This window comes from Felis catus, chromosome F2 (genome assembly GCF_018350175.1).
Source record: "Felis catus isolate Fca126 chromosome F2, F.catus_Fca126_mat1.0, whole genome shotgun sequence".
In the NCBI taxonomy this organism is placed as follows: domain Eukaryota; kingdom Metazoa; phylum Chordata; class Mammalia; order Carnivora; family Felidae; genus Felis; species Felis catus.
In genome coordinates this window covers 258,701-271,331 of record NC_058385.1, presented here as the reverse complement: position 1 = coordinate 271,331, position 12,631 = coordinate 258,701, and the positions used below count along the sequence as shown (strand labels likewise).

The window sequence follows — 12,631 nt, the reverse complement described above, 5'->3', positions numbered from 1 at the left end:
AAATAAATAAATGGATAAAACTGAATCATAAAAATTACTCGATTAAAAGAAAGCGGGGGGCGCCTGGGTGGCCCAGTCGGTTGAGCGTCCGACTTCAGCTCAGGTCACGATCTCACGGTCCGTGAGTTCGAGCCCTGCGTCGGGCTCTGAGCTGAAGGCTCAGAGCCTGGAGCCTGCTTCCGATTCTGTGTCTCCCTCTCTCTCTGCCCCTCCCCCATTCATGCTCTGGCTCTCTCTGTCTCAAAAATAAACATTTAAAAAAAAAGAAAAAAAAAGAAAGCGGAAAAAGAAGAGAATGGTAACAAGGAGCAGATAGGACAAAAGTAAGTCAAACAGCGTGACGACAGATTCAAATCAACTATCTCAAAAATCACAGTAAATGAAAACTGTCTAAAAGCCTCAACTAAAATTCAGACTGTCAGAATGGATAAAAAAGGAAGACTCAACTATATGCCACCTATACAAAATGCACTTTAAATGTCAAGACAGAAATTTGTTCGAAAGACAGAAATATGATACACCACACTAACACTTGACCAAAGAAGGCTGAGCTAGAGTGGCTCTATGAATACCAGACAAAACAGTTTCAAGCAAAAAATTATTACCAGCAATAAACAACAGGTCATTGTATAATCATAAAAGGGTCAATTAAGAGCAATCTTAAATGTTCATGTATCTGTTAATAGCTTCAAAGTACATGAAGCAAAAATTGATAGAACTGAAAAGAGAAATAGGCAAATTCACAATTATAGTCTGATATTTCAACACGCTCAACATCAGCAAGGGCATAGTAGACTTGGCCGCCACTATTCTTCTCAAGGATCTATGGAGCACTTACCAAAAAAGACTATGTTCTGGGTCAAAAATAAATCTTAATAAAAGGAAGAAGTCAAGAGGCCTGAAGTCATAATAGTGTGTTCCCTGACCACAAAGCAATCAAATCAGAAATCAAGCACAAAAATATCTCTGGAAAATACTCAACTATTTGTGAAGTACAGAACACATCGAAATATCCCCTGGGTCAAAGAAGTAATGAAAAAAGAAAAAAAAATTAGAAAGGATTCTGAACTGAATGAAAATGAAAACATAGTAGAATTTGTAGAGTCCTGCTTTAGTAGCACTCACATGAAGACTGATAGCACTGAATGTATACATTAAAAAAGAAGAGGGAAGTGCGATGCTCCTTGCTGCCTTTGTGGCTCCTCCCCCAGCTTCCCGAGAGCCCCGCCCTGCCCCGCCCCACCCTGGCAGTGGCTGGAGAGCAGGTGCTTTGTTCACAGGCCCACAGCAGGCACTTGGCAGGGTGGGGGCGGGGTCCGCCACCTGCCGGGAATTGAAGGTCGGGGAGTAGCTGTAGGAGGCGACCCCCCTAGACTGAGGTGGGCATGGGCCGGGCCGGGGCTCTGCTGGAGCGGGAGGCGGCGGCGGTGGCAGAGGCAATGCCCTCTGGAAGGGAGACCCCAATGCCTGTGCACCTGTCTCCCTTCCCTTCCTCTCCGCTCCTGCCATGAGTTGTGTGTTCTAGCTCCCCATCTTTTTCTCACTACCTACATCATCACCCTTCTTCCGACTTCGCTTCCCAGCTTCTTGCTACCCTTTCTCTCACTTAAGCTTCAGTTACTCAGGCTCTTTTCACCCTAGTCCTGCCGGAGACTTCATATGCCAGCAGTCTCTTTCATGGGATGTCCCCATCCTTCCCCTCTCCCCACATCCTATTCTGGGCTGATGGCAGCCAGAAATCCTTCCTACTGCGTTTACCGGCAGTTTCCACCTGGCCCTGAAGCTTGGCGCAGATCAAGTCCACCACACACATGCTGAGAACGACCCCTAAGAGAACCACTTGTCCCATAGTGGTATCGAACAATATGTTCTCGATTTTCCTCTGGTTGCTCATTTTAGTCTGAATATTTGTTACTCTCTACCGCTATACTTTACAAACGTATGTTTTGGTTGCATGACAAGGAGTTAGAAATGAGCCAGAGACCATTCGCAGGTAAGGAGAAGATTTAGACATTTAGGATTAAAGGAAGAAAGGAGAAACAGAATGTTAAGGTTAGATTCCTCAAAGTATTTTGATATCTTTTGTGATCTGAGGAAGTGGAGATTACTGAGCCTACACAGATTGACATTTTGGGAGAAAATTTCATGATGCTTGATTCGCTCTTGGAGTAATGTAAACACAAGTTATCAAACCTGCATATTCTCTCAGTTGGAACCAGCTGTATATCTGAATGTTCACTTCCATCAGAACTTGTATCAGAGAAAGAATGGGAGTCTGGTTCAACAAAAATGACTACGTCCGGGACCTGAAAAGGGTCATTCTGTTTCCTAATAGTGTATATGGCCATTTTAGTGGGCACAGATCAGGATTTTTACAGTTTACTTGGAGTATCCAGGACTGCAAGCAGTAGAGAGAGAAGACAAGCTTTCACGAAGTTGACATTGAAGCTACATCCTGATAAAAAACAAAAAACAAACAACAAAAATGAATAACCCGGGGCGCCTGGGTGGCTCAGTCAGTTGAGCGTCCAACTTCCGGTCACTGGGGTCATGATCTCACAGGTCGTGGGTTAGAGCCCCGCGTCGGGCTCTGTGCTGATGGCTCAGAGCCAGGGGCCTGCTTTGGATTCTGTGTCTTCCTTTCTCTCTGCCCCTAACCCACTTGCATTCCATCTCTGTCTCTCTCAATAGTAAATAAACACTAAATAAATAAATAAATAAATAAATAAATAAATAACCAACCAACCAACCAACCAACCTACCAACCAAATGAATAATCCTAACGTACAAAGTGATTTTCAAAAACAAATAGAGCATATGAAGTGCTCAAAGATGAAGATCTGTGGGAAAAGTATGACAAATATGGAGAAAAGGGACTTGCAGATGATCCAGAAGGTGGTCTGTATGAAAGCTGGGATTATGATCATTATGATTTTGGGTATTTATGATGATGATCTTGAAAGCATGACATTGAATAGAAGAGAATTGGATGCTGCTGTTCATTCTGGAGAACTGTGGTTTGTGAACTTTTACTCCCCAGGATGTTCACACTGCCATGAATTAGCTCCCACATGGAGAGACTGTGCTAAAGAAGTAGATGGATTACTTCGAATTGGTGCTGTTAACTGTGGTGATGATAGAATGCTTTGCCGAATGAAAGGAGTCAATGGATCTCCCAGCCTCTTCCTTTTTAGGTCTGGAACGGCCACAGTGAAATATCACAGGCACAGATCAAAGGAAAGTTTGGTGAGTTTCGCCATGCAGCATGTTAGAAACACAGTGATGGAATTATGGACGGGAAATTTTGTTCACTCCATAGAAACTGCTTTTGCTGCTGGTATTGGCCAGCTGATTACTTTCTGTTGCAAAGGAGGAGATTGTTTAACTTCATAGACACGACTCAGGCTCAGGGGCATGTTGGATGGTCTTGTTAATGTAAGATGGATGGTCTGTGCCGCCCAGGACAAACTTTGTGAAAGTCTGGATATTATAAGTACTACTGCCTATTTTCCTCTGGCGCCACATTAAATACCAGAGAGAAAAGCAGCGTTTTGTTCCTTAACTCATTGGATGCTCGAGAAATATATTTGGAAATCATGCACAGTCTTCCAGATTTTGAGCTACTTTTGGCAAATACACTAACGGATCGATTGGCTCATCATCGGTGGCTCTTATCGTTTAGTTTCAGAAAACATGAAAATCCAAATGATCCTGAGTTGAGGGAACTAAAAACTCTACTCAAAAGTGAACATATTCAAGTTGGCAAGGCTGACTGTCCCTCTGCACCAGACATCTGTAGTAATCTCTCTGTATTTCAGCCATGTCTAGCAGTATTTAAAGGACAAGGAACCAAAGAATATGAAATTCATCATGGAAAGAAGATTCTATATGATATACTAGCCTTTGCCAAAGAAAGTGGTAATTCTCATGTTGCCACACTTGGACCTCAAAATTTTCCTGCCGATGACAGGAACCATGGCTTGTTGATTTGTTTGTGCCATGGTGTCCACCATGTCAAGCTTTATTGCCAGAGTTACCAAAAGCATCAAAGCATCCGTGTGGTCAGATTAAGTTTGGTACACTAGATGGTACGGTTCACGAGGGACCCTGTGACACGTATAAGATTCAGGCGGATCCAACAACAGTGGTATTCAACCAATCCGAGGTTCATGAATAAGAAGGACATCACTCTGCTGAACAACAGATCTTGGAATTCATAGAGGATCCTAGGAACCTTCAGTGACCTCCCTGACACCCACCACTTTCAATGAACTAGCTAAACAAAGAAACCATGATGAAGTCTGGATGGTTGACTTCTACTCCCATGGTGTCATCCATGTCAAGTCCTAATGCCAGAATGGAAAAGAATGGCCCGGACACTAACTGGACAGTTACCGTGGGCAGTATAGACTGCCAACAGTATCATTCTTTTTGTGCCCAAGAAAATGTTCAGAGATACCCTGAGATAAGATTTCCCCCCCAAAACCAAATAAGGTTTTTCAGTATCACAGTTACAATGGCTAGAAGAGAGATTTGGGGTCCGGGATTTCTACCTCAAGCATCCACAAATCTAATGACTCAGACTTTTGATGAAAAAGTTATACACAGGAAAAATCACCGGGTGATTGAATTCTATGCTCCTTGGTGTGGACCTTGCCAAAATTTTGCTCCAGAGTTTAAGCTCTTGGCTAAGACGATGAAAGGAAAAGTGAAAGCTGGAAAAACAGACTGTCAGGCTTAGGCTCAAACATGCCAGAAAGCTAGCATCAGAGCCTATCCGACTGTTAAGTGTTATCCCTATGAAAAAGCAAAGAGAAACATTTGGGGAGAGCAAATAGATGCCAGAGATGCAAAAGCAATCGCTGCCTTACTAAATGAAAAATTGAAAAATCTCCACACTCATGGAGAGAGAGATAAGGATGAACTTTAATGATGATGAGAAAAAAGAGAAAAGGAATTCTAACCCATGACATCAGAGGATCATCTTTGTAGGATGTCGCTACATTCTGGGTCAGAATGAAGGAACATTATCTCGGAATTGTAATTGCACCGTCTGAATTCTGTACAACATTGGTATAAATGAAGGGTCTGCAAGATTTTTCTGTACAATGCCAAAATGTAAATATTTTAACCTTTGTAGACCATGTACTTTTGTCACATAGTACTTTGTTTTTGCTTTGTTTACAACCCTTTAAAAAATATAAAACTTTTCTTAGCTCAGGGCCATACACAAACAAGCCAAGCCACATTCAGTCCATGGGCCATAGATTGGAAATGATACTAAAACTGCCTGGCTCAAACAGGAGCCTGCTTTGTCATGTACATACATGTCTAGGGTCTATTCCTTAAAGTTTTGTGGCTGGCCTGAAACGAAATAACTTGGTATTTAGTTACCTGTCTTAAAAATTGTGTGAAATGGATTGTGGCCATAGTTTCATTAAAAAAAAACCACAAACACACACACACACACACACACACACACACACACACACAGAATGTGGCAAGCAGATACCTTATTTTCATGGTGTATTATAGTGAAGAGATTTTCTTCTTTTTTCTTTCTAAAGGTTGAAGAACTGATTTTAATTTTTCACAATTGAGAAAAATTTTGGTAAAATAATGCCAATAGATTTCTATAGCATCTAGAAGGAGAAGAAGAAGCAGCAGCAGCAGGAGAGGAGGAGGAGGAGGAAGAGGAGGAAAGAGGAGAGGAAGAGGAGGGAAGGAGGAGACGGAGAGGGAAAGGGAGAAGAAGAAGAAGAAGAAGAAGAAGAAGAAGAAGAAGAAGAAGAAGAAGAAGAAGAAGAAGAAGAAGGAGGAGGAGGGGAGGGGGGAAAGAGGAGGAGCAGCAGAAGACGAGGAGGAGAAAAGAGGAGGAGGAAGAGGACAGAGGAGGAGGAGGAGGAAGAAGAGGAAGAGGAGAGAAGGAGGAGAGGGAGATGGAGAGGGAAAGGGAGAAGATGATGAAGAAGAAGAAGAAGAAGAGAAGAAGAGGAGGAGGAGGAGGAAAGAGGAAGGGGAAGAGGAGAGAAGGAGGAGAGGGAGAGGGAGACAGAGCGGGAAAGGGAGAAGAAGAAGAAGAAGAAGAAGAAGAAGAAGAAGAAGAAGAAGAGGAGGAGGAGGAGGAGAAGGGGGGAGAACGAAGAAGGAGAGGAGGAAGATGAGAGGAAAAAGAGGAAGAAGAGGAAGAAGGGGATGAGTAAGAAGAAAGGTCTGAAATCTATGCCATCGGGTTTCATCTTTTGAAACTAGAAAACGAAAACAAATTAAACCCAAACCAAGCAGAAGAAAGGAACTCAAAGACAAAAATCACATGAAAGAAAGCAGAAAAATGATAGAGAATAATCAGTGAGACCAAATGCTTTCCGGAGGTGAAAAAAAGGGATCAATTTCTACCAAGACTGATCCCAAAATGAAGAGAAACAAGGGAAGTATTAACAATATATCAGAAATTAGTAAATGTAGCATTACTGGAGATTCACAGATACTAAAAAAGGAACAAAGTAATATTATGAACTTTATATAATTAATTTGACAACTCAGATGCAGTGGGTAAATCCCATGAAAGACAGAAATTATCAAAGCTCAATCAAGAATAAGGGGTGCCTGGCTGGCTCAGTGGGTAAAGCTTGTGACTCTTGATCTCTGGATTGTGAGTTCAACCCCCACTTCGGGCTCTGTACTGACAGCTTGGAGCCTGGAGCCTGCTTCAGATTCTGTCTCCCTCTCTCTCCGCCCCTCCCCAACTCATGCTCTGTCTCTCTCTCAAGGGTAAACATTACCAAAAAAATTTAAATTTAAGATATATTATTTACAACTGCACTGAAAATAAAAAATAATCACAGTTAATATCATAAAAGACAGAAAGACCTATACATTAAAAACTACAAAAACTACTGAGAAAATTTTAAAAGACCTATATCAAGGGAGAGATATATACTCTGTTCAGGGGTTAAAAAATTCAATACTGTCAAGAAGTCATTTATGTGTGGGACATAAACCCACACATATGTGGCCAACTGATTATGACAAAGGAGCAATGGCATAAAGTGGAGAAAACACAGCCTTTTCAATAAATGGTGCTGGAACAACTGGATATCCATATGCAAAAGAATGAACTTGTATCCATACTTTTTTTATCATAAATAAAAAAGAATATAAAATGGGTCACAGATCTAAATGTAAGACCTAAAACTATAAAACTTCTAAAAGAAAGCATGAGAGAAAAGCTTTGTGAGCTTGTGCTATGCAAATATTTCTTAGATATGAAAACCAAAAGCAACAATCATACAAGAACAAATGAATGTGTAAATGACTTCACCAAAAAGAAAAACTGCTCTTCAAAAACATGGTTGAGAGAAGGAAAAGTCACAGACTGGGAGAAGAAAAACCTTGCAAAAAAAGAGAGGTGAGAAAGGAACTGTATCTAGCCCTTTCCACCATCTTTCTGTGCCACCATCATGATGCATGTGAATGTCGTGGCACATGCTCCCCAAAGCATCACAATACTGAAGAGAGAAGCAAACGCCAGGTCCTTACTAGGCAATGCTCCAAAGACATTGTCCACTTTCTAACTGTGATGATGAAACATGGTTACACTGGTGAACTTAGATTCATTGATGACCACAAACTTGGGAAAATTGTTGTGAACCTCACAGGCAGGTTAAGCAAGCATGGAGTGACTGGCCCCAGAATTGATGGACAATGCAAAGATCTAGAAAAATGGCAGAATAATCTGCTCAGTTTGGTTTCATTATACTGACCTCCTCAGCTACAGTCATGGACCATGAAGAAGCAAGATGAAAACACACAGAAGGGGAAATCCTGGGATTCTTTTTCTAGGGATGTAATACATATGTGCAAATAAAATGCCTCAGTGGAAAAAACAACAACAACAACCACAAAAAAAAAAAAACAAAAAGAAAACAAAATAAGGAACTGTGTCTAGAATATACAAAGAATTCTGAAAACTCAACAACTAAGAAAACAAACAAACAAATTTTTAAAACAACCAAAGATTTGGACAATTCAAAGAAGATACACAGATGGCAAACAAGCACATGAAAATATTCTCACCATCATCTGTTATTAGGGAAATGTATATTGAAACCATAATGAGGTACATACTAAATGTCCATCCAAATGGCTAGGATTTAAAAAGCTGACAATACTAAGTGTTCATGAATATGTATGCAGGAATTGGTGCTCTCACAGACTGCTGGTGGGAATGGAAAACCATACAACTCCTTTAAAAAACAATTTGGCAGCTTCATAATAAGGGACTATAAAGGGACATGAGATTTTTAAGGGCGACGAATATGTTAACTGTCTGGATTATGGTTATCGTTTCATACATGTAAACATATGTCAAAACTATCAAATGACACACTTCATACATGTGCAGTTTACCTAACTAAAGCTGTTGGAAACAAAAAGCTCTTTCACAGGAAGAAACATCTAAAACAGTGGATAAGACACAGATGGAAAGAAGGATGTAAAACCATACAAGATGAAGCCAGAGGACTGTGGCCTTTAACCTAATAGCAATGAGAAGTAATAGCTAAGCTTTAAGCAAGGGGGTACCATGATGAAAGACACTTTTTAAAACATATACTAATTATGGTTGCAGTGTAGACCAAGGTCCTGAGAGGTAGAATGGCAGGGAAAACAGTCCTGAGGTTATTTCAGTCATCTAGGAGAAAAATAATGACCTGACCTGGGTGAAGGCACAGAAGAGAAGCAGAGTTAAACATATTAGATGTGCCATTCCCACTAAGAAAGGTACAGTAGAAATGATGACTCTCTGGCTGGGAGGATACAATAGTTCTCCTTTTATTTTAATATAAAACATATTTCTGAGATGAGCAGCTCTATAATACAGCAGTGCTCTATGGGGCAGTAGTAGGCAGGTGTGCATGTATTACTACAGCAATATACGTAAAAAGGCTTCCTACCTTTACAATCCATGCCAAGTTGTTCAATCAGCAACATGAAATTCTTAGAGTAAGACAACTCACAATGCTCTGAAGCTGTTTCAGATGACTGAATGAAGCCGACAAGGTCATCCATAGAAGTAATTTGCTTTTTGACCTACCAATGAATAATACCATTTCAAAATGTCCCCCAAATATTTATAAAATATACTAGGTGTAGAGAAGTGATAAATACCCGTCTTTTTATAAAAGCAAAAACAGGGGCATCTGAGTGGCTCAGTCGGTTGAGCATCCGACTCCATTTTGGCTCAGGTCATGACCTCAGGGTTCCTGAGTTTGAGTCCCACGTTGACCTCCACAATGACAGCATGGAGCCTGCTTGAGATTCTCTCTCCTTCTCTCCCTTGGCCCCTCCCCCACTTGTGCGTGCTCTCTCTCAAAATACATTTTAAAAATAAGTGAATAAACATTTAAAAGCAAAACCACAGAGACTTTAAAAGAACAGATTTTTATCAAAAAGACACTGTTATCCATAGCTAGTATTTTTTTTTTAATTTTTTTTCAACGTTTATTTATTTATTTATTTTTTGGGGGACAGAGAGAGACAGAGCATGAACGGGGGAGGGGCAGAGAGAGGGAGACACAGAATCGGAAACAGGCTCCAGGCTCTGGGCCGTCAGCCCAAAGCCCGACGCGGGGCTCGAACTCACGGACCGCGAGATCATGACCTGGCTGAAGTCGGACGCTTAACCAACTGTGCCACCCAGGCGCCCCAGTATAGCTAGTATTTCTAAGCAACTTTTTCACAGCAAATGTCTCTACAACAAAGGAAGATTTTCTATTTTTTCACTACATCTTTCATAAAGTATTTTTTTGCCACTGAACAATATTCCTAACAAATATGTATCAAAATAATATAATAAAATAAAAATAAAATAAATAATAAATAAAATAAAATTACAATGTCTATTTTGCTTAACTTGTTCTTTTTCTTAGAAATTTTCTTCACAGGTCTGAAAAAAACCAACAATTCTTTTCAGGCAAATAGTAAAGACTTAAAATACAAAGCATATCTAAACCTATTGTTTCTGATATAAAATCTCTGCACTTGAAACTAATTTTCTACAAAGGGGATTAAACAACAGAGTAACATTAAACAACATAAAAAATACACTACTGCTAATATTAACAAAGGATTAGGTGTATCCAGTTGTAGTATATGTGCTGCTGAAGCGAGCACAACAAAGTACTAAAGTTAGATAAAAACTAACAAAAGCAAAGGAAAATCCTAATGCTACTTGCATTATTTGATAGGAATGATACCATTGTTTCTCTTGTTGTCATTTTACTAAAAATAAGCTTTTATTGGCACTAAAACCTACTTGGAAAGTGCAAGTTAAGTCCCTATGTGAAAGAACCCCTTTTTAACAGTCATGATATTAACATGTTGAAGACTCACTATGCAACTACTCTCTAGGCATTACTATGAGCACTTTACATGTCTTCAAGGTATTTGAAGGCCCACAACAATCCTATGAAGTAGGTTATTATATTAGGTATTTTACACAGGAAGAAAATGAGGCACAGAAAGTCGAAGTGACTTGCCCAAGAAGCCCTAATCTCTGGCTAAGAACAGAACCTGAATTCAAACCCAGGAATGTGCCTTCAAAGCATATGTTTTATACTATGTGGTTAAAGTAATACTCCAGTGTTTCTAACTAATATGACAGCAAATGAATCTATATTATGATTCGATTTCTAGCTATGGTGATACATAACAATTTCTGAATCTTACACATTTTTTTTTAATTTTTTTTCAACGTTTATTTATTTTTGGGACAGAGAGAGACAGAGCATGAATGGGGGAGGGGCAGAGAGAGAGGGAGACACAGAATCGGAAACAGGCTCCAGGCTCTGAGCCATCAGCCTAGAGCCCGACGCGGGGCTCGAACTCACGGACCGCGAGATCGTGACGTGGCTGAAGTCGGACGCTTAACCGACTGCGCCACCCAGGCGCCCCGAATCTTACACATTTTTTAAGAGACTTTATACTTGGCAAGATGGGAAATCTACTTTCAATAAACTAAAGATTTGCTTCTTCTAGAGAAGTTCCTCAACAGGCATTCATTCGTTCATTCATTCATTCATTCATTCATCCATTCATTCCACTGTTTATACCCACATTCAACACATACTTATTGAGCATACAATCTGTGTCAATGGCACTGTTGGTACAGGAAGCATGGTTTTGGTAATTTAGAGCTCTCTAGTCCAAAAGGAATAATCTGTTATGGATTACTAGTTTCTTTTCCAATTGTAAATAAACAAAATCTTCCCCTTTCCCCAGAACCTAAATAATATTAACTTAATAGAACCAGAAACTTTAAAGTCCCTAACAAAATCATAGCTATTTGTGATATTATCAAAGGCACTGGATATCTAAAATCATCAAGGAAGGATTAGCTTTATTCAGAATGGCCTCAGTGTTTGCATACATTTATGATAAGTGTGTGTGTGTGTGTGTATGTATGTATATATATATATATATATATATATATATATATATATATATATACATACACTTATATATACATATAGAACTCATACACATATACTTATATATACATAGAGAACTTACACAGCCATATATATACATGTATATGTATATATATATGTATATATACTTGCATACATACATATATATTTTTAAATCTGCACATTCAATTGTATGAGAATACCCCATTGTGGAACCAATTCAGAATAAACCAACTTCTTCCACAAAATTACATGAATAAGAGTACTAAAGACAATTACTATAATCTTTAAAAGAGAATGTAATACAATCAACAAACTTCCTAATGTTTGGAAACGCAAACAAAATTAAATTAACTAACCATGTCTATCTCTATTGATCATTTCCAACACTACACATACTCTAAAAGCTCCCATCTTAAAATAAAAAGAGAAAGAAAATGCCTTTGTAATTCACATTCTTTTTCAGTTATCATCCATTTCTCTATTACTTTTCCCAATTAAAATGCTCTAAGGAGTTGTTTACACTTGCTCATCTTCCATGCTTCCATGGTGACTACTGAAACTGCTCCTTGACAAAGTCACTTACCCTCATCACAACTTTTCAAGCAGTGTGTTTGATATGTTGAGTATTTCTTGCTTTAGCTTGGACCTACCTACACTACAGCATTTTATTTCCACAAAAGGTAATCACTGCTAAAATTCCTTCACAGGCACATAAAGAATTTATAGATTTTACCTGCTTTCATGCTGATCCTTTTCACTGAAATGGCTGCCATCATTCTTTTGTAGTGGACTACCAGTTAGGGAATCTGCCTTCTGCAACACTGGTGTGATCACAGATCCTTTTGATGTCCCTTTTTCATTTTCACCTTTATTTATCTTCTTCATATGTAAACCAGGTTCCCTCCTTAAAAAAAAAAAGCCATTAAAAAGCCATAAAAAAGCCAATGTTTTCTAATAATTTTACTGATAAAGAATAAAAAGACAATTTTCATCAAGTTCTGAATTTTACCCATCTGACTTAAGTTGATTACTTCAGAGAACAATGCTGAAGTACCAACCATACACAAGGAAATACTCATCTGTTGCTTCAAACACAGATAAATATACAATTAGAATACAATGTGATTTGTAAGAATGGACATGTGAAAAGCTGCAAGTGA

General features: G+C 39.2%; 1 long non-coding RNA gene and 2 pseudogenes across 7 annotated transcripts in view; 2 read left to right on the top strand and 1 right to left on the bottom strand.

The window, feature by feature from the left end:
* The window catches only part of LOC105261322, a 57,496-nt gene that overhangs the window by 26,918 nt on the left and 17,947 nt on the right, over positions 1 to 12,631 (bottom strand). For all 7 annotated transcript variants that reach the window (XR_006592417.1, XR_006592419.1, XR_006592420.1 and 4 more), the window contains 2 exons: positions 12,205 to 12,375; positions 8,955 to 9,090 (listed from right to left, as the gene is read on the bottom strand). This is a non-coding gene — a long non-coding RNA (uncharacterized LOC105261322). The remainder of the gene's footprint in view (positions 1 to 8,954; positions 9,091 to 12,204; positions 12,376 to 12,631) is intronic.
* Positions 2,268 to 4,930, top strand: LOC123383081 (annotated as a pseudogene).
* On the top strand, positions 7,107 to 7,969 carry LOC123383080 (annotated as a pseudogene).